At 47.9% G+C, this 27,985-nt stretch overlaps 1 protein-coding gene across 2 annotated transcripts in view; it reads right to left on the reverse strand.

Annotated features, from left to right (window-relative positions):
- ASTN2 (astrotactin 2) overlaps positions 1 to 27,985 on the reverse strand; it is a 370,596-nt gene that overhangs the window by 42,582 nt on the left and 300,029 nt on the right. The window lies entirely within an intron of this gene.

Raw genomic sequence — 27,985 nt, forward strand, 5'->3', positions numbered from 1 at the left:
TCAGCACTTTTCTTTATTTATTTTTCTAAAAGCAAAAGTGACTGAGGACTACTGAAATGAAACACAAGTTTAGGCTCTTCATATAGACAGGAAGAAGTCACCCAGTGGTACAACCAACCCAGAACATCTCTGCATGATGGGATTACTCAGGTAGAAGAAAAAATCCCCTCCTCCCCAGTCCCTCCAGCCGCTTTTGCGTCTTGTCTCAAAACACACAACTTACTAACAAATGTCCCCCTTGGCTACAGAAAAGAGCAGCAATAAATTCTTTTCCTCCCTAAAGGAATCCAAGCCTTAATTATTCATTTTAATGCTCCCAGCACGACTTGTTCTTTCCAAACTTCTTTCAGGCAGCTCTGTCACCGGTCTCCGCAGCTTAAGCCAGTTCCCAGCCCCGGGTCCGTACCAAACCCCAACTCAACTCAATGGGCAGGTTGGGTTGGCAGCAGTAAAATCACTGCTTGCAAGTCAGGAGGGCTGAATGGCCTTGAGCAAGCCCCTTAGCTCTGGGTTTATGGTTTAAACAACCAACCAAACAAAACCCTGTTGCTCATTTCCAACTTTCATTTCCGCCCCTTTTCACACGACGTGGGGCTGGGTTGGGGAACTCCCTGTCACCAGAAGTCATTGAGAACAAACACTGCCGCCAATTACAAACCAGATGAATCACAAACACATAATGAAGAAGCAGGACCAGATTGTATTGCTAGACCGAGGGCTTTTAAATCTCTTCAGACCTAAAGCAACCCAACTTCTGACCAGGAAGCAGCTTCATGGGGGGACAAATCATCCCATGAGAGCCTGCTGTGGGATCTCACGCAGGGTTGAGAGGCAGTCGATGAGGGGTAGCAAAGAAAACAGCTGGGCAGAGAGACTGTGATGAGCAACTGGGCAAGACCAACTGGAGATTTGGACCGGCAGCACACGGGCACAGTCAGGACATCTGTGCCAGGGAGCAAAAAACATGAGATGGAAGAGAAAACCACAGGGCTGAGACAGGGAGTGCAGATTTGCAGGAGACTGGAAATGGGATGGAAAATGTCCTGAGCAACCAATGATTAAAGTGTGTATTACAATCACACAGGTATCTCTCCTTAAGGCACTCGCTAACTTCTGAGTGTTCGTCTTTCATGGTCTTTCTGGGTAGCTTTGAGGGAAGAGGAGCAGGCTGGCAGTGAGCAATGCCTCAAAACACAGTGGTGGCCATGTCACACGCTGGTCTGGTTTGCCACAGAGTCCAGTCAGACCTGCCTAAGTTGTGGAGTGTGTTTCTGTCCCCCTGTACAGGAGGAAACGAAGCTCTCGGGGTCTGCCAATGCAGTGTCAACTTGGGTTAAGCCAAAACCCTTGCAATTAAATCCCTACAGCAAGAGGATGCTTTGTGTTCAATCTTGAGCCTCAGGGGAACATTTTCCTCTCACTGGCCCTGCTACAGTCAAACAAAAGCAAAGAGCTTGCTATGAAAACAGCAAAACAGACGCTAGCAAAGGTGCTGAAACCTCAGTCCCAAGGCTGGGAGCCTTTCTGCACCTGTATAAGCAGCAGCGAGATTGCTGGTGGTGCCACACTGCACGGACCATGGAGCAAAGATGGGGTCAGGTAAGGGACGTCCCAGGGACAAACCACCTACCCAGAGCTGTTGATGCCCAGTGAACGCTGGGAGCTGCTCTTCCGTGCTCAACCCAGCGTGAAGTGGAGCATGCAGCAACTGCACTCGTTCATCTCACGCAAGAGAAATCTCTCTTCATTCAGTCCGTGGTGCTCTGAGAGCAGCTGAAATGAAACTTCCTAAGCCTTCCCTAGGGCCAGAAAACCAGTTATTCCCTAGATTTAGATTGGGATCTCGCCAGTGGAATGTAACTAAGGCGACAGGTGCATTTGCTGGCATTGCAAGAGGATGATGGACCACTAATGCTGCCCTACCAAGGAAAAGTGGTCTTGGGATGTTGTAGCAATAGAGGAATACTGACCCAAATGCACAAGTGCATGGTGAGAGCTCAGTGTATGGTCCTGCTCGTCTGTGCTTATGAACAAGGCACAGGGAAAGCAGGAGAGAAGACTTCACAGGGAAATAACAAAAAGCACGAGTTTACCATACAAGCAGAGACAGAAAAAGGCCCCACAGAAATCTATGACTCCATGAATACATCAACAGGCAGGCACTCAGATGGAAAATAAATATTTAGGCTAATGGGCAGTAATGGAAAGAGAAAGTAAATTGGGTATGAATAAATGGTCTACTCCTGAGAAGGGCAAATAACCTAACTATCTTTTAAGAAGGAGTTTGATCACTTTATAAAAGGGATTATATGGATAAGTAGCTTGTGATGGAAAGCAAAGGGCTTCTCTTTCCCGTCTGGACCTGTGTTCTCACACACTCTGCCAGCAAATATAAAGAAGGATTTCAGCCTCCCAAAGCAGCCCTGAAGCACAAACCTTCTAGATTGCTGTAGTATCTTTGCTCGCCTTATTAAATTTCAGAAAGAATCCAAAGGTTCTCTGCAGAGTAAATGATAGCTAAGTAGATCATCTCTGTGGAGTAGGAGATATTTTATTGACCAGACAGCCATCTGTGTCCTTCATTAATAGTAATAATAATTGATGTCATGCTAAATAAAGCAATAAGCTGTTACAGATATCAAGGACAAATGACCAGCTCCTGTGAGGATGCCTCACCTGGGTTCACTTCTCAGTAGTAAAAAATCCAGATCAGAGCTTAACATCACTATGGAAAGTGCTGTGCGTGGAGCAAAAGATGGTACCTGCTGCACGCCGATTACAGGTAACAGAGCAATCGTGCTCAGCAAAGGGATGCAATACTCCCAACTGCACACCAAATTCCTGCGAAACTCTCTTCCCCCTCATTTCCATGCCACTGCCCTCCCAGGACTCATCTGCCCCAAACCATCCAATTCCCCAAGCAGCTTTTGGAAATCCATCTCTGCTCTTCTAATGACCGCCGGGCACATGCAGCTCCCTCCAGGTAGCATTTTCCTTCTCTCTCCACTGCTCCCTTCTCTACTGCCTCGTCCCCTTCCACAGACACATCTGTGGAGTTTGGCAAACCTCCTCTTTTTGGTTCTGTAAATACCTATCTTATACTGATTCTGGTGGTGTGGTGAGCCAGAGCTCTCCCTAAACCAGAGGAAAGTAACAGCATGCTTGGAGCTCACAGGGGGGTTAGCCCCATTTTGTGAAGATTTGCAAACTTCTCCTGGCCACACCAAGGCATATAGGTCAACCCACCGGTGACGGCTCTGGAATAGCCACCTGGGAACTCAACTTGATGGTCTGGAGGACACCAACGGACCCAGTTGCCTGTGTGCAAGGCTGAGCTAGTAACCTGCTCTCCAGTGAGCACGTTTCTAGTGGCAGGAGGCTCGGATGGGCAGGAATGGGGATTGAGGAACGAAAATGGATGGGGGCAGGCTCAGACGGCTCACTCGCAGCATCCAACAGTCTTAGTCGGCCTCAGTCCTTCTACTGTGACCCGTGCCAGCACCCAGCAGTTGGGGACAGCAGGCAGGATGAATCACCTGCCAACCATCCTACTGAAGACAACAAGAGTTACAGCATCGAGTTCAACCAGACCAAAGAAGAGAGGGAGGCCAGGAGCCTCCAGGAGGTTAACGGAGCACAAGGAAGCTCTGGGACCCTCACAGGCGTCCCCACACCTTCAGCCCGTGTCCCTGTGCCAAGAGCCGCACGGACAAACCCAGATGGTGCAAACCAAAGTGGAAACGAAGACGAGAGGAGATGTCCCTGCTGTGATTCACCTTCGAGATTCCTAGAAAGAGCACAAAGGGAAAAGTAGGAAGGCACCAACATCTCTGTCTTGACAGCTTCTTTACTAGACTGGATGAAACCAACCCTGCAACATTACCAATCACTTTCTTCTGATTGTGGTTTTCCTCTCTCCGTCTTTCTCCCTTTTGCTTTTTTTCAACCTGTTTTCAATTTACTCTTGTGGCATCTCTGACTGTGACCTCATTCTGGTACTTAAGGAGAGGGGGGAAAAAAAGGGAGAGACTGTCCTTTAAAAAAGAAATGAAAGAAATCATATTTTATTTAGCTTGGTTGGTTTTGAAGCTTTAGCAGAAGAAAGATTAACCTTTTTGCCTAACTTAATGAAAACAAGGAGAAAGCCTGTACGGATAAATAAATATCTGTGTGGGTATGGAGCAGGCACGATCGTGTTACAGGCCCGGTGGAGCTGTAATGGGGAACAGACGTGTTCCTGCGCAGCGGCTCGCAATTCGTGATCCATTTTCAAGGAAAGAAAAACAGAGTAGAATGTCAGAGGCCCAAGTGGGCATAAATGAGGGAGTCCGGGGAAGGCAGATGGGGCCCAGCGAGGACCTCCGTCCCCAGCAGTGACTTCCGAAGCAATGCCAATGAAGCAGATGGAAAAAAGAGACCTTTCTGCACTTTGCTCTTGCCAGGATCTGGTTCCTGAAATGAGGAAACAAATGGTATGCTCAGTGCTCCAAGTTTGTCTTGTTTTGGGGGTCTTCATCCCATCCTCCTCTTCCTCCAGGGCTCTGCCTCCAATGAAGGGCAAGTTCAGAGGAGGGCTGTGAGCAGAAGGCTTGGACTCGGTTTTGGATGGGTAGATGGAGTGCCCAGGCTTGCAGGGTGGTTCCTCCACAAGGAGGTTGTACCTGGGTTTAATGTGCTTCAGATCTGGCGCTTGGTGGGGAAGGCAGCGAAAGGCGGTTTGTCTTGGAGATGGTGGGCTGATTTAAATGAATGTAACATAACTTTAGGTGACAGAGCTGTTCCGATTTACATCAGCAGATGGTCTGTCCTCGCTGCCTAGATCATTAAAAGCAAACAGTCCCTACTGGTCCTGGTGGAAGGATGTCAAAACTCCCTCTCTACCTGGCTTGCCAGATTACAAAAGAAAGAAAAAGCCAAGTTATTACTAAAAAATCTTCTGCCCACATTCTGGGATCATCCATGCATGCCAGCTTCTCGTGTTAGATGGGAGCCTAAGCCCTGTGCCCAAAAAGCCTGCAGCCTCTGAAATACTTTCATATGAGTTTTCTCAAAGACACATCCACTGAGAATCCCTCCGGCTGGGCACAGGTTCTCTAGGCTGCAACTGAAAAGCCAGTGATTACACGGTGCAACTTTGGGCACAGTTTGTGCCTCACTTGCCAACCTGCACAAAGGTGCAAATCGCAGCACTTCTCTGAATGACTTCACCTTGCCTAAGTTATGAATTTTGGGGGAATTTGCTTCCTACATCTACTAGACACATTAATAATGATGAAGAGCTCTCCTCTGGGCTTCCCAGTTCCTCTGCTGAAGGAAGACTGCATTTGTAGATGGCTAAATTTAAGGGGCAATGCTTTAGCTGAGCTAAGAGCAAAAGTTACATTGCAGTGCCACAAAAGTCCCTCAATCACTTCGCTGGTGCTCTCCAGGCTAGAACTTGCTGCATACAAGTGACCACACGGAACTGAAGCATGGGCTATCTTTACTGTTCTTATGAAGAGCAGCCAGTCAAACGGAAAGAAATGGTCTTAATTTGGATAAGCTGCAATGTTCTAAAAACACGATGCACAAGGCTAATCATGAGTGTATTCTTCTTTTAGGGTCATCAATAGGACTCACTGCTCCTTCACCTGAGCTGTCCACAGACTGCTTATCACAGTTCTTTCAAAGTCAATATCTAAGACCTCAGAAGAGTTGTTTCAGCTCATGTAAAATGCATCACCTCCTCTATCTCCCCCAAGGCAGTATGCTGCTGGAAGACAGCGAGAATTAATGCATTTCATTCTGTGCTGTGAGCCCTCCAGTATTTCTCAAGGTTCACTGGGTTGCTAAGGGTCAACCATAGCCAGACACAAGCTGACTCTGCTATGCTAGGAGCCATCCAGGCATGAGCCAGTTCCAATCTCAAAGCCACGTATTCACATTAGCATGGTGGAGAGTCCAAGTGAATTTATCTATTCCCTTGGAGTTTGTTTTGGGCTCTGCAGCATGTTAAAATAGTTACTTGATTTCAAGGCAAAGTGGGAACCTGTTTGTGCTGGGACTTGTGCAGACACAATGCAAATACATGAGCTTTGTCCTCAGATACTTCTTGTCTGGCAGAAGATTTTGTCCATTACCACAGACATAGTTCTCACTCTCATCACCACAGATCTAGTTCCCACTCTCATTCTTGCTTTCCTTTCATTTTTAGCTTCTCTTAAATTAGAGATTTCTAAACAATGGACCAGTGGTCCAGACCACTTGGTGGTCCCAAGGCCCACAGTCAGCAGTCTGTAGCAGATCCAGGGACCGCACAGAGCCGTACGTTCATTGGGAATCCCACCAGTCCTGCTACAGCCCAGAGCCACTCTCTTACAGCATAAACCGATGTGTCAGATACTTCAGTGATAGCAACAAAACCTGTGTCATAACCTCTTTCTTCTTAAATGCAGAAAGCTACTGCACTCTTGCGGTTCCAAGGGAACGAGCTACTGTCTGAAAATGACTCCAAATTTTGGATGCAAAGGTGGCACCAAGGATCTGGGCTTGACCAGTCCAGAGCATTGGGACGTTCCATCTTCTGCCGAGATTAAGATGACTGAACTTGAAAGGGAGCAGCTTTCACCATGAGATATGTCAGAGGACAAATCCTGGGATCCTTCCTAAAGAAAGATCAATGACAAGGCAATTCTGGCCAGTCCATGTGGGCCCTGGTGACATACCTACAACGTGTCTCACTTACAAACACCTAATACACAAACTGCCTCACCTGCCTAGTACATGATGGTCTACGAAGAAAGCAGGGAGACCCACCAAACAGCAGGGTCAGGTCCTTCATTTCCAGCTCTACTGAGCAGTCTCTTACCTTTATTTTCAGCTCTTTATGATCAAATACTCCAGTAGTTTAATGCCCACAGAACCCCACTGGCTTACTTGCAGCCACTGGAGATGCAGCCTCACACATAGGCAAATACCAGAGAGCAGCAGGGGGAGAGAAGGTTTCCTGGAAAGAAACTCAGCATGCAATTAATCGCTAAAACCATAATTATCTCAGCTGATTTGTCAAATCAAATTAATGTAAACCTATGATGAAAAGCCATCAGCTTGTCTGCGCTTCACTTATCCTTGCACTTATTGGGAAGTGGAACTTTTGGACTTCTTAGAATGTCCAATTTCTTCCATACTGCCACTGTTGCCTGACCCTGCTGCCGGTCCCTTCTTACACTTCATGGATCAGTACTGGAAAGTGGACCAAACCACTACCTGTAGTGGCAACCAACTTAAAGAAAATATTCTTTCTTTGGTCCCATTTATTCTAAATCAAGGTAATACGTGTAGATGCTGATGAATTAGCGATAAGACTTTGGACCAGTATATCCCAAAGGGTTGAGCACACACAACTGCAGCCAGATCTGCAGCCTGTTAGCCAACAACACTTGGAAAAATTGGTCCTGATGGAGGCACTCGCATGGAAGCAGATCTCTATTTGGCCCTGACATGCAGTTCTGGACATTTGAGAATGTGGGGGCAGATCCTCAGTTCATAAAATCTCCTGTAGTTCCCTTGAAGTCAATGGAACAATAACAATTTACACTAGTTGAGTTCCTGCATCCTGGCTGTGAGCTATTTGGAACAACTACCCATAATGATTATTACAGATATTTCAGATCACTTGTCTTAAGACAGATAGGAGAATATCCCTGCATAAGAAAACAGACAGTTGATTGCTATGATTTCCAAAGAATTATTGACCCGTATCTTGCAAACTTTACACATGTTTAGCTTTATTCATGTAAGTTGTTCCATTACACTCGTGTGCCAGATAAACTAATGTACATGCTCGCAGGACCAAGGTTAAAACTGGTGCAAACATAGCGAGTTCTAAATATTTTTGTAGATATGTTCAGCTACCTCGAATTCAAACTAGAAAGTGTGTTATTTCACTGTGCCTCTTTTTGTAACTCTCCATTTATTCAAGCAGGTATCACAGAGAAGCCAAACGCGATATCAGAATAAAACTGAGAAAAGAAGCAATTATCTGACCAAACTCAGAAACCAGAAAGCATCCACTCGGTCAGAACTAATGTATGCAAGAGTTGACATCAGTTCTTGAACAAAGAATTACCTGGGTCACTAGAGCATATTCATAACAGCTTTCTTAACGCAGCTAATGAATCATTCACTTATTGATTTCCCCATAATGAAGTTCACATTCTTCTTCACAGTTTTGATTCATTAGAAGACACAAGTCAGTGAAAAGGAGAAAGAGCTGGAATCTCTGGGTCATGAGGAGTCTACTTCAGCATCCATCATCATATCAGCAATCACTCCAGCTTTTCCACTAAGCCTACAAGGCGAGACAGGATCTCCTGCCCCACTGCACAGCCCTGCTGCTCACAAGGACAGAATACAATCTCTAATTTTGTAAATTGAGCTGCTTTTGTCTCCTGGAGGATAAAACATGTGTCAACAAGGCACCTGGCACCCAGAGGCTTCAATGTGCTTCACAAAGGCCATTAATAGCTCCAAGTATGTGGTGGCATTTACATCCCTCAGCCAAGACATGACCTCCCTTACGGTACACACCTGCATCACAGAAGGCTGCAGCGCCGGGAGAGGCGGCAGGCAAAGGAGCAGGGATGCAAAGAAAGGAATTACTTTTTCAAGATAGCAGGCAAAAGGCAAATTTGAGGCTATAACCCAGAGCCCAGTCCAGATCTCCAACCACTAATAGCTGGCTTTCATCTCTGAAAGACTATTAACCCTTTTCACGAGCAAGCAGACTCCAGGCACTGAGGATACCTGCCATAAGCACACAGCAGGACGCTGGTACAGAAGAAATGCCTTCTGCTCTGAATTTTAAGTCACATTTCCTAGAAACCAAGACAAATCAAACCTGGCATCCACAGGAAAGGGGAGTTGTTATTAGCCAGGACAGCTCTGATGGATGCTGTCCCCTGGGAACACATCTCACCAAAAGCTCTCTATGGTGGGAACAGTTGTTTGACTCCCAGATGTCCTTGGCAAAGCAAGGTATCCGGGAACACTTCCCATCCCCAGGATCACTGATCGCTCTACGGTGGTTAGTTGGAGACACGTCATCGCCAGCAACTGTACAATATCTTACCACTCAGACGACAAAACACAGATTCCCAGAACGAGCAGAGAAGGATTAAGCCAAGTGGTAAATGGATTCCAGGGCTGTTCCAGGATCCATGCTGACGAGGGAAGCCAATGCCAGGTAGCCAACCCAGAGCTCATACGGTGAGGTTATCACTTCCCTCCTTTCTTCAAATCCGTAAATAGAACCCAAACATCACTTGGGCCATGTTAGAGAGATAAGGTGAGTTTCTCTCATCCCTTGCAATGCCTGAAATAGAAGCCTTGCTACTCCTTATCCTAAGCATCAAGGGTAGGATGCTGACATTTAGCAGTAGGGAAAACTACCCAAACAATGAACCCTCTCAGGTCTCTCTTCTCTCCTCCCTTCCCTGTCTTCTGGAAAATGCTCATAAAGTGAAGCGGAAAAAAAAACCACAACCAAACCAACCCAAACTCCAACAACCAAAACCCAACCTTCCTAAGGCTGGTGGAAATAACATGTAGAGGAGAAGAGTGAGTCAGGCTCTGCTAACTGCGCACAGGTCAGCAGTCCTGAAGGCAGAGATGATTCACCAAGGCAGCAAGAACTAGAGGGTAGAAGACACCAAAAAGCGGGTGGAGAAAGAAAGTTGTATCTAAGAAGGGGAGGAAATAAGGAATGAAATGGTTCTAGGTTGCATGCACCTGGCTTTTTATCGACCACCACCCAACTGGAACTGATTCGGGAGGAGTCACTTGATAATGGTGAGATTATTCGCTTGGTGCTTTGTCCAGTCTTTCTTATGAGAAGGAGGGGCAAACAGGCTGTAAGACCTTAATCCATCCCCTGCTCCTCCCTCTCTTCTTCCCTGCCTGAGATGCTCAGTGGAGCCTCACCTCCCTGCTTCCTCTGCTTCCAACGCTCCTTTCCCGCACCCATTCCCTTAACTGTGGCAGCATTATGGATTTTGTTTTCCCCATAAAAGATGGTCTTCGAAGAAGATGAGAAAAGGCAGGGCCTGCTTAGGAGCACGGCATGTTGTGGGGAGGCCCTCCTGGGCACCACTGGCACAGAAAGTACGTTGTCCCAAGAGATGGAGAGAAGGATGGGGCTCAGGTGCAGGGGGAGAGCTCTGCCTGTCAGAATGCTCTCCTGCTATTCCTCCATTCATCCTTCCTCCTCAGCCATCCTTCACCCCCTTTTATCAAATACCCCAAAAAAATTCAAACACAAAAAACTTGCTCTGAAAAAACTCTAAATACAAAAATAGAAATCCTCCCTCCCAAGTTCACAATGAGAGCTGTAAAACTTCTTCTGCTTGGAAAATTCTCCCGTTCAGTTTTTTCCTACTGTTTAATCCCCGCTTTGAGTTACACAGAATGAGTAAACACATTTTATAAGGTTCTAATTCATACCTAACCCATACAGTTTATAGCTTAACATAGTAAAATATACGCACACACACTTTTTATACATATATATATACACACACACATATGCATAAACAGCCTTGGTCCCACTCCTGTGAGCCTCCCACCAGCAGGTCTGATCGCTCCGGCATGGGCTGTGCTATGAAGCAGCCTGGTGTGCTTAGGTGTGAGTGAGCTGGCCTGGAGAGTAGTTTCTGCTCCAGATTCCTGCAGCCTCCTTTGTAATAAATAATTAATCAGTCTCATTAAGGGAATGGCAGGACCCACTGCTCCATCCTTGGAAGACTAAGGAACGCCACTGCGTGATCATTCAAGCCATCCTGGCCACTTCTGTGATAACTTGTCACTTGAACGCAGAGACAAAAGCCATTCTTCAAGCTGGTGATTTGAAGGTGCTTCCAGACACACAAAATGTGAGATGTGGGCTTCAGGCCCAATAATGCTATTTTCATTTTCCTCCTCCTCCAAGAAAATAAACCGCGTGTTTATTTCCTGAATGCTCTGGTCTGAGAAAGGGCAAAACTTCCCTCCGGGAGCCAGGTTGCTGGAATGGGAAGGCAGAGGCAAATATTTGCCGAATTTGTCAATGAGCTCTTATTCCATTTTCCTTATTAATATTTATTCAGACATAATGTGAGAGAAACCTGCTCAGACCACAGCAACGTGGAGATTCCACTGTTATTCTCCTCATGCCAGCTACTGGTGGGGAGGGGGAAGAGAAGGAAAAACAGAGACAAAGAGAGAGTGTCAGGGAGTTCACAAGTAATTTAGAGACAGTTGTGGGCTTTCGTCTTGACTTAGCAGAAGACGAGATGCCTTGAGAAAGTCAATGCATCTATGGACCATGTGATGGGTCAAAGAGGTTGGATAGCTCAGTCTTGCTGGTATTCAAGGCACAGGTGTAGCTTTGAGAGAGAAAATGATCTCATTACAGAGTTCTCTTTTTTCTTTTTTTTTTCCTTTTAAAGGAAGGAATCATTAATGACATGGAGCCAAGCAGAATAAACTGTAACCCCAGGTTTTGTAAATTGTGTGAGACGAACCCGATGTACTTCTTCAATGAGACAATTCATTCCCTAGACACGAGAAGCGTGGTACAATCTAATTTATCTGGGTATCAAGAGGCACTATCCATAACACGACATGGGTAATTATGAGGCAAGCATGAAAAGATGGGAATTAGCAGAACAATTATACAGCAGGCAAGGAACTGAGTAACGGACAAATGAAAACAGGCTATGCTGAGAAGAGAGTGATGGGAACTGAGTTATAACTAGCAGAGTTCCTCAATGGTAAGGCTTGTAATCAATCTTATTTCTCCCTGGAAATACAGAGATGACTTTAGCACCAATGAAGCGGAAGTTATTATCAGTGCACAGGAGATCAGAGGATCAGACAAAAGAAATTAAAAGATCTTGAGGGCTATAGAAATACAAGTGGAATGAATTTAATATCTAAAAATGCAAATGAACTTAAAGATGGACAGTAAAATTATTCTTTTGTTAGCCGGAACCTCTGCAGATAGAAACAAAGGAGGAAGAGACATGCCTGGATTCACCAGCTGGTCACAGCACAACGACATGTTGCTGCTGGATGAGAGCTGAAGAAAAGGAAAGGAAATTTTGGATCAGCTTAGAAGGGTCTTCCAGTTGAAATAGAGAAGAATCAAATCTTTTGATAGCGAAAGGCTGAATGTGGTGGCCACTATCTGCCTCGCCTTCAGAGAATGACACAGAGTCTCCAGTCCAGCCTCTTCAAAACGGGGCCAACTTCACAGCCGGACAATGGTTTCTTGGGGCTTCATCCAACCGAGTTTTGAGCATCTCCAGGGACTCCTCCGAGAGCCACACAGCTGGTGTATAAACAATCACTGCCTGGTAGCAGAAATCCCATTGGACTGTGGTGTCCAGGGGGAAAGACCTGGATTGCATTTCGGCAGGGTTCCGCCAGCCCCAGCACTGCTGCTCCCCAAAGCGGTCGGCAGGCACATGGCTGGGAGTGTGTCCCCTGTTGCCCTCCACTGGATAGAAGCAGAATGTCACACTGCTGTGTCACCTCTGGGGACAGCACATCCTACAAGCATCTCCTCTTTCAGCGGGGGTAATAGTCTGTGCTCCGGGAACAGAGCAGCTGGACCCCAGCTCTGTTTTTGCTCTGACTGTGTCTCGTGTAGCAACAGCTGGGGAACATAGGTTTGCTCAAACCACAGCCAGACGATTGTAAATAAAAACGATATTCATATATTAATTAACATCTGGTACTCGTCTAATTACACGATACAATGTGCATGAGTTTTTTTGTTCCCTCCATATTTTATGCATTGAACGAAAACTAAACAAATGTTGCAAAAGCAACACTGCAAAAGAAAAAAAACAAACACTACCCGAGTTTGTACTTATAATACTCACTGACACATCAGTTTAATTAACATGTAAAGGAGGACATGACTAAACCATGATGACGAAGATGGTGGCAACACCAAACTGGAATTAACATCCAGCCTGATCCAACTTGGCCATTTTTCATTAAGTTGGGCTTCTCTTTACGTATATTATCTTTTTTTTTAAAAAAAAAAAAAAAAGTAATAATTGTTACATTGAGCAGTTCAGGGCCTGATTTAGCAAATTATGATTTACCCACTTTCAAAGCCACTTTTAATAAAAATTGGCCCTAAAAATTTCAGCCAGACTGTAAAGCACCATCCCAAAGGGAAGGACCAGATATCACCCTGCACCACACATCTGACAGCGTCTGGTGTCTTCTGTCACACCTCAGGGATGAAAATACAAGAGAATGAGTGGGAAAATAAGTCTAATTAATCCAGAAAAGTCATCACTCAGGTTGTCTGGCGGTAACACGGTACCCCCGTGCGCGTGGCTGTCCCCACGTAGCTGCCAGGGGCGGGTGACACGATGCCCCGTGGCTATCAGGGAGGTGCTGGGGACACCGCGCATCCTCAGGTGGGGGAAAAGCAAATCCGAAGGCTGGGCTGGGCACGCGGTTTCCACGGTTCTGTGATTGCAGGCTATGTTTGAGGTTTTTTGAGACTGGGGTGTTGAGAGGGGAGGCAGGGGGGAGAGTAGAGCCCCTCTTCCTGCCCACCACAGAGGACCCCCAACTGGGGGAAATAAATGCCCAATGTGTGTTGTCCCCGCTGAGAAATCCAAACGGGGCTCCTTACCTGATCAGCCACTTCCTCAAAAAGGCTGGAGGCTTCACTAAACACACAACAACAACAGGAAAAACAGCCCTAGGCTCACAAACTCCTGTCTGAACCCAACAGCCAGAGTGGAGTAAGGGGAGTCTTGGGGCTGGCAGAGGTGAAAGAGCACTGAGTTTTGGGGAGCAGCTCACGCAGAAGCGGGGCTCCCCAGCACTCGCTCCCCAGCGCCTGTCCTGCTCAGGCACTGGTACAAAACCACAGCTCTGATTGATGCTGATGCCATGGAGGGGATATAAAGCAACAGCTGACCTTTTGGGTGGACCGGTCCCCATGCTGGAAGCCTCTTGCCAGCACAGCAGACACGTACAGGTACAACTGTGCTACGAGCACACATTGAGGGTTAATACCACCAGCCAGCAGCTGGTGTCACCCACAGTTTGCTAAGAGGGACCAGAGGCAGGAGAGGATTCCTCTCCTCATCAAAGTCACCCATCCTTCACGCTGACCACCCCAACCGCCCAGCCCTGCCCCAACGCTGTGATCCAGCTCCCCTGGATCGTCTCACTGTAGCATCTCTATGAAGGTGACTGGGCAGAGTCCCAGCATGAACAGCGGTTTTATGGTCATCACACAGACTCCCAGAACCAATACAGACGTTTCTACCCCTTACGGCATCTCTGCATGAGGTCAGATCCATGCTCAGTTACCCGAGAAGAGGACGCCCACGAAGACACCCCCCCAAGCAGAGCAGGTAGCGTGGCCTCAACACGCTGGTCCAGCACTTTCCGTATGTTCCGCTCCTACAACACAGCCAAACTTTAACTGTTTGAGTTGAAATTTTCCACGCTGGGCATCTGCCTCAGGCTGAATTGTTTTGGAAAGTTTCAGATAAAACAAGGCCAGCCAATCCCAACAAGGCAGCTCGGGAAAAATATAGTTTTTCCTCATGTTCAAAAAAGAAAAAAAGTTAAAAAAACAACACCAACTTACAACTTTTGTTGTGAAGCCCCAGTGTTCAGAGCAGGGACTGAAATACATCATTTACCATTTCCAACTGCCTGGTGCCTGCAGCTGCAGAGGAGAGGCAACTCCTGCATGGTAGCTAACCAAGGTAGGTTGGTTAGGCAACTGACGCAATGGTAATGCCGAAAGGGCAGAGGGCCATCAGGGGCTGCAGATGATGCTGTGCTGGGAGTTGGAGAGGGCTCTGCAAGACCTCCCAGGTAAACCTACAGAGAGATCTCACTGCATAGAGAAATGCCTGAATGAAAGGGCTTCACCCATCACCCCTGGAAGTGTTCAAGGCCAGGTTGGATGAGGCTTTGAGCAAGCTGGTGCAGTGGAAGGTGTCCCTGCTGTCATGGTTTGATGTGGAGGGGGGGTTGGTTCTGGTGGCAGGAGAGGGTTTTGGTCCCTGTGACCTCCCCGGTTTGGAACCGGGTTAGGCTTAGTTCTGGCCACCAGATCAGACTGCCATCCCCCTCGGGGTTGAGTCAATAGGGCGCCTCTGCGAATTGCCCTATTTAAGTCAGGACAAAGGGACCGGAAAAGGTGCTTCGCCCAGGATCGAGCAGAGAAGGGAGGAGGGCACTGCCCCCGCTCCCTGGCTCCCGGCCGGGCAGCTGCCTGTGTCGGGCCGGTGCCGCCCACGGAGAATGGCGGCGGCGGAGCCAGCTGGGGAACTCGGGGGCACCCCACTCCCGGGGTGCCCACTGGGCTGAGTTCACCTGGAGAGGACTGAGATCTGAGAGAAACAGCTGCATCGACAGCAGGTCAGTGAGGATGGAGCGGGAGGAGGTGTGCCGGAGCCGAGTTTCCCCCTGCGGCTGATGGTGAGATAGCAGGCGGCCCCCCTGCAACCAGGACGGCCTCGGTGGAGCAGTGACCCACTCGCAGCCCGTGGGGAGAAGATGCCTGAGCCTGAGGATGGTCGTGTTGGGGTGCACGGCAAGGCAGAGAGGCATCTGGAGTCTGAGTGACGACCCACGCTGGAGCGAGTGGCTACAGCTCCCTAAGTACCCGAGACTGTGGTAAAGCCCACACCGGAGCAATCTGTGGGGAAGGATTGTTTCCAGTGGGCTGGACTCACGCTGGAGAAGTTTGTGGATTTTTTCCTCGTGGGTAGGGGATCCATTGGAGCAGGGGAAAAGGGTGTAAGGACTCCTTCTCCTTTAAGAAAGAGGCAGCAGTAACAGCACGGAATGAACTGACCTGCACTCCCCCAGTCCCTGCCCCCTGTGCTGCTGGGGGGAGGAGGTAGAGTCGGAAGGAAAAGGAAGGGGGGGTGGGGGGGGGGGGGGGGGGGGGGGGGGAAGGTGTCAATTTTAAGATCTGGTTTTGTTTCTTTCTGTCCTCTCAAGTAATCGGTTTTTGTTTCCCTTTGTTCCTTCTAAGTATCATTAATAAACTGTTTTGCTTTGAGAAAAGCTCTGCCTGTTTTGCCCAGGACCATGGTTGGTGGGTGCTCCCTCTGTTCTTGCCTCAACCCTCAGTCCCTTTGGTTTTTTTTTTCTTTCCTCTGTACTTACTGGAGAAGGAGAGACTGTGTGAGTTTTAGTTGCTGGATCAGCCTAAAACCACGACACCTGCCCATGGCAGGGGGGTTGGAACTGGATGGTCTTTAAGGTCCCTTCCAACCCAAACCAGTCTATGATTCTATAGTCTCCTGCTGAAACAGGCTGGGGAACATCAGTGACTCCTGTGGGGCAGGATTCAGCTCTTATGAAGAAAAAACAGACAGAAGAAAATAATGAACTCCAGTAACAAAGTGATATAGAGGTGTCCTGCCAATTATGACCTGCATGAACAGGCCTCGCTGCTTTGGTTGTTTTAGTGCACTGAGGTTTCTCTTCTATTATTTTTTTTTAATTGCAAGTGGTAACAACAATCACACACTGTCGTTTGCTCGGCAGGTAACCCCGCTGGCATGGTGTGCAGGCAGAAAGCTGGGCAGCTCTTAGGCTGCAAAAATAAATCACTTTGGCTGGGATTTACCTCCCATTAGCCCTCTGCAAACCAGGCATCTAGTTAGGTTCTTCCTTTAGTCGCCAGAATGTGAGGGTATCTTGACAGTGATTCCTCACATCCTGACAACGACAACACAACGAAGACATGCAAGGGCGGATTTCCTGTAGGGGAAACCTGTGCAGCTCCACTGACCACGGCGGGGGCCTGGCAATACACGTTAGGCAGATGACACTAACGAGGATGTGTCCAGGGCTAAGGACACAATTAAACCATCATGGAAACCACCAGTCTCATAGTCAGACTCTTCTATCGTACATGCTGTCAAGGAAGCACAACTGAGATGTGGATGCAGGCTGAGCTTCAGGAAGGAGGACTGTGAGACGCCATCCGACAGGTCCACATTTCCATCCACGTAGTCTCGACTACTTGATCAAAATCACAGCCAACACAAACCACCAGTACATCTCCTGCAGAGCCACATGGACATTGGTACATGGGAGCTTGTACCCACAGACTAAGAGCCCAGTCAGTGGGCACCAACCGAGATGGAAAGCCCAGGCAACTAGCAATGCTCAAGTCAACTCTTATCTCCAGGGCTGCATGCTTCGACTCTACCTTCCCAAAACAGGAATAGCAAGAGTTCCCCATCCCAGAGACGGTTGGTGAGAAAAAAATTCACAAGATAAAAAATACTGATGGAATAACATCTCAAGTAGAGCAAAAAAAGTCAGACCTTCATCTGCTAGAGTATCCCACTTCCCTTACCCAAATTCTTAACATCATCTAGCACTGAGCAGGGCTTACATCTCACTCCCACTTGGTAGGTAAAAACTTGTCCTGTATCTCTCCCTGCTTTATGTTTCAATAGATGACTCCAGTCTTCAGGAATACTACCCTCTGATCCCTCACTAGCATCAGGAAATATGCCAGGAGGAAGGAACAGAAAGAAATCCGGAGGAGATGACTGTCATGTGAAAATCTGGTGTGAATGGCGCAACCGGTTGCATGTCAGGGGCTTGGGAAGGGGTGGTGGGAGCTGGCAGGGGTGGGCAGTTGCTCAAAGGAAACCACAGAGGACCAAGCACTTGAAAGATTCCATGCATACCTCCTAGATATGTCGACGCGGTTACAAAATCCCTGCCTGGCACTTGGGGTGGCGGCTTGCACTTGGGAAAAAGAAAAAAAAAAGGGGGGGGGAAAGAAGAAAAGGAAAGGAAAAAAAAACCAAAACCCCACACAACCATTCATGGGACACATGGAGGGCTGCAAGACCTCTGTCTTAACGAGACGCCACGCCGCAGGCATCGCTGCCTTGGAATGTGGGCTATGCTTGCGGTCCACGAGGCGACTCGCCGAAGCCTTTGGTCACATTAAGCAACAGTACATGATAATGCTGCAGCACTTGCAGGCTGAGGGAGAAGGAAAACAAAACAGATGACTCTGGATGGAAAGGCACTGCTGTAAACCTGGGAGGGAGAAGAACATTCCTTCTGATACTTTTTTTGGCTGGTTGTGTCCTTCCCTCCCGCCTCCCACCTCTCTCTCCCTTTCCCCCCTCCTCCTCTTGGAGGAATGGTGACAGCGAGTTTTTTACTAATATTTCCATATTAAATAGAAAGGAAGAGTGTGAAAGGCCATGCGGAGCAGTGGCAGCTAGACAGTGGAATCTGCAACTGAAGGGTGGAGTTGGAGCACTGGAGAGGTGCCGGTTATTTATAGGGTATGAGAGAACACAAAAAATGTCTGGCCCCTTTAAGGCCCCTTAATCCAAACAACCAATGGAAAGAAAAAAAAGGAAATTAAAAAAAAAAAAAAGGGAAGGGAAATAAAATTAGGAGAAAAGGCATCTCTGCACCAGACTGCAAAGTGTGAAGGAAGACTGGGCGATGGCCTGGCATGGTCCTGCCTAGTCCCTCCGGCCAGCCCTGCACCCATGGCCCCATCACACTCGGGCAGTGGGACCAGCGCCGGGTGAGGAGCCCTGTGCTCCCCAGGCAGCCCCGAGATGCAGCTGCCTCGAGGGTGGGACGTGGCAGCTGTTTAAACCATGATACAGCAGCGTTGGACGGGAAGCGGAGACGAACGGCGCGTTCAAGAGAAATCAAAAGGGAGAAACTGAGAGCGTTGGGAATACGGGCTGGAAATTCCCTTTCTTAGGTCGGCATTTGTGGAGTAACTGGGGATCTTTGCACTCCAATCTGAGAAGAAGAGTCCATGAGATGGAACCGTTCACTGTCCTCACTCATCTGGGGATACATAAACTGAAGGGTCATCTTGAAGGCTTTCATGGCCAGGTATTTCCGCACAGATGTGGATGCTCTGGGAAGGCTGCTGGTCAGACCCTTGTCACAGCTGGTTTAAGCAGTGTTATTTGGCTCCAGGCCTGGAAGACCATTGCTTCCAGCCCTTTACTAGGATTCCTGACAGATTTTAGCCCGGCTGAGTAGTGTCTTTCCTCTACAAGATGTCCCTTCCTGAAGAGGAGTGAGAGGGACCATGGTGCAAAGAGGGGCCACGCAAACCACAGCAGTTCTGTGCTCTAAGTAAAACTTCTTTTCCTTCTTTACAAAAGAAATGCATGAGGTTACGCCTATCTTTTCTAAGCAGACATAAGGGAATTGTGAAGAGGTCCTGAAGGACACTCAGCACTTGGTGATTTAGTGTACAACAAAGTGGGTGAGTCATCAGCTTCGATGAATATACACCTGGAACAAGGGAAACTGAAGAAGACAATTCTGTGGATAGAAAGGGGTCAGTAAAGAGATTCAAGAGCTCGAGTGGATGACAGTGACACTAAATCCTCAGGTCTTTTCACAAGCCCTGCTCTTATTCCCTAGGATCCTGTTGAACCCATAAGCCTCCACTAATAGGTTTCATTCTCCTCTGCCAGTATCAAATAACAAATGTCAGATCTCATGTGGGAACCACTAACAACATAAAAATAAGATTTATATGGAAAGACGAAGTTCAAAAGAACAGTTACAAAACCCAGAAAGGTTTTGTTTGTACCCAGGCACACACAAACAAAATCAAAGTCAAAACACTGCTGTTGAGGATTGCGATCACCATCGCCTGTGATCTTCTCTCATCATCACAGTAATTTTGAAAGCTGGACACTGGCTACAAATTAATTTGCTGAAACTGAGGAAAATGCTTCCCTGATGTGTAAATAAAAAAAGGCTAAACATGCATTAGGTAATCCCAAACTTCATTTGACCACTTCCAGTTCATGCAAACCGCATGCTAATACTCCCTCTAGCTCTCTCTTCATCTAAGACAGGAGCTCCAGAGCTCTACATCTGCTCCCTACCTTCCACCCTCACGAAAAGGACGACAGCACTATAATGTCAAAATCCTTAACTCCCAGTTGGTGACGCTGGTTTAGTTTTTCTGGTGACCACAGAAATGCCTAAAGCATCGTAGGTCTGGAAAAAATGGAGGCATGGAGAGGTGAAAAGTCTTTGCCACAGAAGGGAGAGGCAAGTCCTCAAGAGGTGTAAATCATCACAGCTCTTCTGATGTCGGCACCCCAGGGAGGCTGCATCGGCATCAAGCAGAGCACTGAGGAAGAGGAGGGCTGAGCCTCTTCCTGCTTGTCACAACACGATTCCAGGAAACTGGGACCTCGGCTCTCCTCCTGCTCTGGACTTCAGCCACCGGCTCATCCTGATCCGAGGATCTGTCAGCACACCTCAACCCTCGAAAACTGGGGCTTGAGCCAAGGCCCTCAAAAGGGAGCAAAGGAAGGATGGGAGACAGAGTCCAAAAGCGTCTTTTTCCGCCCTGAAGGTGAGCCCTTTGGAAGAGGCTCGAGTCCCACTCGCTCGGCCTGGGGACCACCTGCCAGTGGCTGCTTGATATGTGGAGTGAATGAAAACGTTACCCCTGCGCGATGATGTTCCAGCACCTTTCAGCACCAACTTGTCTTTTCCTTCATCTTTTTTTTGTTTTAAATGCAGACTCTCGGGAAAGCAACTTAGCAGACCAAGCTGCAAAGCAGAGACAGAATAGAATTGTCTTTTTTTTTTTTTTTGGCTTCCAATACAAGAATGCAAAGTATTGTCTCTCTGGGAGGAGAATTAAGTATGGGCAAGTGTTTTGGCAAGAGAGCCACAGAGGAGAATGGAAGGCGAGGATGAGGCGGGGGGGAAGAGGACGGGAGGGAGAGCTGGGGGTCAGATCGATGGTTTAGTCTTTTATAAATCTTGGATGGGGAAGAGGCACACAGATGGCTTTGTGTTTTAAAATGATTCTAATAAATCAACTCCGCAATCATAATCAAAATGCCCTTGTCTCACTCTTTCCCCCCTTGTTCCATGGATCGCAGCTGAGCAACGAGGCCGGAGCACAGGTCTGGCGAGGGAATGGCAAGTCCTCGAGACGAGGCCGGACTGCGGCAAACGAGCGTGGGGACGCGTGCGGGCGAGCGTGCGAACCCGCGGGGCTGTGTGCGCGCGTGTGCCCGCAGCTGGGTGCGGGAGTCAGCGAGCGCCCACCACGCCAGGCTGCAGGTGGACAAACGACATCAGCAGGGGAAGGCACGAGCAAGGGGGGCTTTGCGGCACGCAACGGGCAGGCACTTTTCAGGGCAAGCGTGGGCACATCCCCGCAGGAGCTTGGACCGTTTCTAAGCAGGAATGTGCCCACATGTGCAGGAAGAGGGTCCGAGCGTGAGAGCGAGCCTGCAGCTATCCGCAAAGAGAGGAGTTATCCCAATGGTGGGGAAGGAGTGGGAAAAGGCAGGGTCTTGTCTCTCCCAGGAGGGAGCAGACGTGCCGGGGAGGAATGCTGAGTCCCCGTTCCAGTGCTCGGTCTTGGCTGCAAGGAAGGTGCAGCTTCTCCTCCTCCAGCAAGAGCCACTGGGCCTGGATCGCGGGGGGAGCAGAGGCTCTTGTTGTCCGGGTTTTCCGTTTGGAGCTCCACGTGGCACGAAATCCCATCGGTTTCTTTGCCAGAGGGAGCCAGGTGGAGAGAACAATAAAAAGCAGAAGGCGCGGGGCGGGGCGAGATGGTCCAGAGCGGATGCAGAGGATGGAATTAATCAGCTGTCCGGGAGGAATATTAGAGCTCTTCAGCTTGTCGTCAACGCCTTCTCCTCCTTCCCAAAGACAGACACAATGAGAGACCAAGGAACATTTCCTATTGTTACAGGGGATTTGTCCACAAGGTCCAGCCCCATGTGGAAGTCATTACCGGCTGGGAGTGGTAGGTATCTCGCACAGAACACGCAGTTAAATGGGATGGGGGAGGGCAACAGGGAAAAAGTTGGGAGACCAGAGATGATGTGTCCCTGTCTAATTGATTTAGGCACCTCAAGGGAGACTGTCACCATAGCAGCCCGGCTCCAAGTCAAGGGATCGCTATGGGCTGAGGTACGAAGTGTTTTGATTGATATCACCCCTTGGACTGAGTCAAAGTCCTGAGTGCTCCTGTGAGAAGCCATCAAGGGTAGCTCCGCGCCAACAGGAATGGATTATGAATTTCACTGCTGCTACCGAACAGGGAAGGGAGGGACAGTGACGTCAAAGTTTTCTTTTCCCTATCTCCAATCCTCCCTAGATAGAAACTGAAGAGTACAACAGCTGTACGAAGCACAAGGTGAAGAGCTGACCACTGCCCACCTGCAAGTTCTCCCGCTCCAGCAGAACTTGGCCTTCAGGATTATCCATGGAAGGACGTAATTATCCATGGGTGAGAGCCCAGGACTGAGTGATCAGAGAGAGTCAACACCTCCAGGCTCCCAGGGGAAAGCAGATCCTTTTAGACACGTTACATCTAAGCTCAGTCATTTCACGCTAAATCATACTTAAGTCAGCAGCATCTCCAGAAATGGTGATGTCAACGTCCCCAGGACAGTCGGAGGAAAGGGGCACCTCAGAAATCAACGGGAAATCAACACTGTAACTCATTTGCTGCCGTTTCTTGGTCTCCCTGCTCTCAAACTGTTGGGCACTGAATAGATTGAGTCAAACAGATGTTGCTGCAGGTAAAACACAGTCCGGTGTATGACAAAGCTGCCTCCCCAGGTCCCCAAGGTCACTCATGACTTCCCCAGTCGAGAAGGAGCAGATAGAAACAAAGTCAGTCATGCTGACTGGGGTAAAAAACAGCTGTATGAAGCCTAGGTTGGCCATCTGGTCTGAGAGAAACCAGGCAATGCACTGCAAAGAGAAGTGAGAGTGCTGGGGTCCCAGGGAACAAACGATGGGCAATAGGCAGCTCGACATTACCTCGCCAGCAGAGCTGCTATGGAAAGTGGGCCCAGAGGACACTTTTGGGCTGTGTGCTAAACATCACCTGTCCCTATTGGTACCTTTAATGCAGAAATGTTTCTCTCAAGGATCTCAAGCCACATTGAATGAGCAGCCTTTAGGCTCCCAGGAAGAGAAGGTACCACTTTTACCTGGGTGACACTGGAGCAGTCACACAGCTCCTTTAAATGCTTGCCTCTTCTCAATCAGGCTCTCAAAAAACACTCAACATATAAATACACAAATGAGAAGCAATACCAACACTAAAGCTTGTCTAACCATAACCTAACCAGTTGCCTTCCACATAGCAGGGTTTTTCTTTCCCACAGCTGACTTTTGTCAAGTTTCTACCATGGTCAGGGCCATGGCTTGGACAGAGCTGATCTGCAAGGCTGCACCTGGGTAGGAAGAGGAGCTCATCTCTAGAAGACGCAAAACCCAGTCTCATGAAATTGCCTTCGCAAAGCAGTCACATCTAGGGGGAAAGGATTTGAGAGAGAAAGTAGGGCAGGCACATAGTCAATGGGAGAAACAGTGTCTTCTGGGGTTTTCAGAAGCTCCAAGAACGTCAGCTGCAACTAACACACACAACTGTCTCAGACCATCAGTGTCTCAGACCACTGATGGGCACACACAACTGTCTCAGACCACATGTCCTCTAACAGCACCAGGGGAGCTGGAGAGCACCACTGTGGGGGCGGACCAGGAGAAACAAGGACTCTCAGCCACCCTCATGTGTTATAGGACATCTAGGACAACTGCCCCCCCAAGCCTCTCTTGCACTGGAGATTAAGCAGATTTCTCCAAACTTCTGCCTTCACTGCATGGCCCCACCACACCGTATTTCTTGCCTGTATTGAGTTTGGTGCACACAGAAGTCCTCACATAAGCAAGCATGGAGCTACAATGCTGTGCTACTCTTTTTTAAAAAGTAATCAAAATAAAATAAAAACATATGTTATATTTCCATGGAAATTATCACCAGAGAGCTCAAGATGCTCAGCTCATTTATCTCCAAGGAATTTTTTCTCAGTTGAGCAGGACATCCTTCCCCACAGGACAGCGTTCAGTTGGGTACTTTTACCAACATGAACACTGTGGCTTTTTCTTGTAAACAGTGTGAATGTTCTCGTCTATTTATGTCTTACAAGAACTCATTTTTACCAACATTTATGCATCATAACACATAGCCCTGATCCTGCAAAATCTCGACATGGGCACAGCTTTGTGTATGCCTGAGATCTCCTTGGTTTCAATGAGCTATTCAGCAGCAGCTTGCTGAAGAGGCTGAAGCTGTACTTATGCTTTATACATGTGAAAAAATTATTATATAGCAATAGGGTTCAAACAGGAGTTCCCAGATTCATCAGATATTTGAGTCACTTGGTACATGCAGTCTAAAATGGAAACAAGGGGATGTGAAACATAATAAAATGTAATAAAAATATCTTTAAACATTTCAGGTTATTGAAAAAAATCTTTTTGTAAGTTATCTAACTTTTGAAATCATGAACATGTATTCTCGCAAAGTTAGACTTAGAAGTAGCCCATATTTAATTTAAAATTGCATTGTTCGAATTATACCTACAGAATACACACATCTACATGTATAAAACACATTAATGCACTATAAAATATATATTTACATTATTTAAATTAAATTTAACATTAAAATCAGACTCAAACTAAATGTATTTGCTTGCCATATGTCTTTGGAGGACATGCTATCCTCAGTCTGTAATACCAAAGAGTATGAAAATAAAAGCTAGGTATTGAACTCATGTAGTTCTCTCTTTAAACTCTTTTAAATCTTTCTGACATTAGGTACATGTTCTCCACAGAGGTACTGAAGATGATATGAATACGGTACAGATTTGTCCTGCCTGGTGGGGCAAACCCCTCTGCCCAGCACCCATGTCACCAGGGCCCAGCAGGACGAAGCAACCCCAGAGCTGCCTCGTTGGCATCAGCATCATCTCCTCCGACAGCGAAGAGGCAATGGCCACCGTCCCCATCGTCACCAGCCCACGATGCAGTGGCCTCCCAGGGCTTCTCTCCGCACAAACGCCGCTCAGAGCAGCCCATCCGCAGCACCACCTCTCTCCCACCTCCCCTCCCGCCGCTCCCCCCGCGCACCGAGCTTTCCTTCTCCTTGCCTCTCTCTCTCTTTCACTCTCCCACCACAGCTGGTTAAAATTACGCTGGAATTTTGTTTTTCTGTCAAGTGAATTTGGACCTGGTAAATCCCTCCCAGCCATTCCAGTGGCCTCCCAACGAACATCGAGGCTGTGTGTAATACACATGATTTAAGAAAGGTGCTGCTGGAGCTATTTCTGAGCACATGGACCATACAGGGCTCAGGGCAGCCAAGAGGGGCTCCTGCAGCTTGCGGACACCCGGGGAGGGATGGCAGGGTTTCCACATGAGGAATGGGTGGGAGAAGGAGGAGAGGTCTGCAGACATGTCATGTCAGCTGGAGCAGCTCACCTTGTAAGGACAATGAAAAAAAAAAAAAAACCCAAACACAATCCAAACCAAAAACATCCCAGCCTTTTTGTCTTACGAGACCACAGGAGCAAACACGAAAACCCTTGGGTGAGCCAATCCAACGGGGAGCTGTGGTACAGAAGGAGAAGGACACTTTCCTGGCTGACCTGGGGAAGCTAAGGGCTTGCAAAAACATGTAATAGTAAGTCGAGGCTACAAGCATGCACCTGCACACGTGCTCATGCCTGGCTCAGAGAGGGGGGCTCCCAGTTTGTGCCCGGGGGCCCATCAGCTCTCAGTGGTGGTTGACCCACCTCTGCCTCAAGCTGACAAAGCACAGTGCAGGGAAGCTCTGTGTGCATGGGGCAGCGGTGGTGGGACCCAGCCAGGGGATGTGCCCAAGCCCAAGAGCCTCCACCACTCACCTCTGCTGCTTCCCTGGGCAAGGCAAAGGGTCCCAAAATTGGTGCTCCCCTCAAGGGGGAAAGGCTTCACCTCCAATGAACCACAGGATCTCCCAAGAGACCAGGCTGCAGTTATGAGTGGGGGCCGGTCAGGAATATGAGGTCAAAACCCGCTGTCCAGCAAAAATGTCCTTCTGGTTAAAAAGAACAGGTTTAGAAACAGGCATGCAGGTCAAAGAAATGTTGGGTTGGGGAAACAAAGCGAGGCAATCCCTTTGCTAGTGTTGCAAATGCCCCATTACGACATTTTTGGAACGGAACAATGCAACTTTACTTTCCAAAGTGACTTTTTAAAGACAATCACCGATGGTTAAAAATACTAAGTTTTTAAAAGGTCAGGAATAAAGTTTTGCTTTTGCACAACAAAGCCTCTAAATTAACCCTAAGCAGGTTTTATGAGGGGGCAGGGAGGGGAGGTAGGACACTGTAAAGGAGAGATTTTATTTAATGGAATATTTCAAATGATTGTAGGAGGGAAGGAAGGGGAATTGTTCCCTTTTGTCATAATTAAATACATGCATATTGCGTATATATACACACACATATGCATATACACCTCTTCCCTTCAGACCAAATATCCAGGCCATCTCCGGGTTTAATCAGCATCTGTTTGTGCTGGGCATGTAGACATGATCCCTGTCCTGGACAATCCCCGATCCCATTCACTGTGTTATGGACTTGGCCAAGTACGTGAAGGAAAAGCTATTTGGAAGGTGACAACTGAACGGTTGAAGAGCCGTCTACGTAGGCTGGGTTGGACGTGAGCATGAAAGAGAGGAGAGAGATTGTGTGTGCACGTGTGTGTGCCCACAGGCACGTCTATGCCCACCTCCCGGACGGGGCTAGCAACTGGCACTGGAATTACCGCGAGGCGGTGTAAGGAAAGAAATAAAATCAAAGACCGAATCTTGGTACTAGACCACATTTCTCCCCCCACCGCCTCTAACACAGCAATAAAAAATGGTAAATTGACTTTAAGGCATTTTTTCTCTCTCTTAGCCTAGTGTAAGCTTCAGATGATATGAGAAGTTTTTATATACAATCTAGATTTACGGCTTTTTTTTGTTTTTCAGTTAAATGCTGGGTTATGAAAGAAAAGGAAGTCATGTTTTGGTCATAAACAGAAAGCACGCAAACAGAAAATCACGTAGATATTAATTTTGCAAACCTGATGCCTGCGTTTTTATATGTATATAAATATATATATACACACATACAACAAAGAGGTAGAACTAACCCCGTGCTTATACATCATGTTTATACACTATATCTATGTGTACTTATGGAGAATCCACTTACAGTCTTTTTTTAGTGTTTGAAAACATGCCAGTAAAAAGCCAAAATGTCAGTAAACACAGTGGATGCCGTCACTGTTTTCCCTTTTCAGGTTGGTTTCCCTGGTGTACAAAGGTCAGCTCCAGCTCCAGCATAAATTATTACTGCCTATTTAACTCATAACAGCATAGCCAAATAATAACCAACACATGCTGGATGCTTTATGGATGAATAATTCCTATCCCAAAGAACTGGCAATTTAAATAGCTTAGATGTAGCAAAACTGGGAGAAAAGTCTCATTGTCCCTGTTCAGCAAGGGGGCTGAATAGATCCCATGCCCGAGGTATCTCGGAAGGTTTCCTGGACTGAACTGCCACTGCCAGCACCTCGGCACCCACCCTTGCTGGACCCAAGGTGGGAGAAGCTTGTGATGGTCAAAGCTCTGCTAAAACCCAGCAAACCTTTGGATGGTTTGACAGCTGAGCGAGTGTAGAGGAGCAGCACGAGCGCGGATGGACAGGACGCTGTCTGCCCTTTGCAGGACAGGGTTGGGCTTCCACCCATCCCCGCTCTGTGGGACCTGCTCCAGTAAAACACGTGGCTGAGACCCCACCAGCCTCCGTGATGTCCCACGTCTCTCCCACACGTGGTGAGCACGAGCACAAACCCAGACTGTTCCTACGAGCCCATCCTCAGGCTTTGCTGGCTCCGTCCCTGACATGTAAATAATGACATACCATTTCCAGGGCTTTCCAGCCTATTACGCTGCTCTTTGGACCTTGCCTCCCATCAGAACAGAAAACCTGTGTCCCTGCGTGACCCTCCTGGCGCAGCCAAAGCAAACCAACGTGCTATATTTGTTTTTCAAGCCCCGGCCAGGAAC

Source organism: Tauraco erythrolophus, chromosome 22 (assembly GCF_009769465.1).
Source record: "Tauraco erythrolophus isolate bTauEry1 chromosome 22, bTauEry1.pri, whole genome shotgun sequence".
In the NCBI taxonomy this organism is placed as follows: domain Eukaryota; kingdom Metazoa; phylum Chordata; class Aves; order Musophagiformes; family Musophagidae; genus Tauraco; species Tauraco erythrolophus.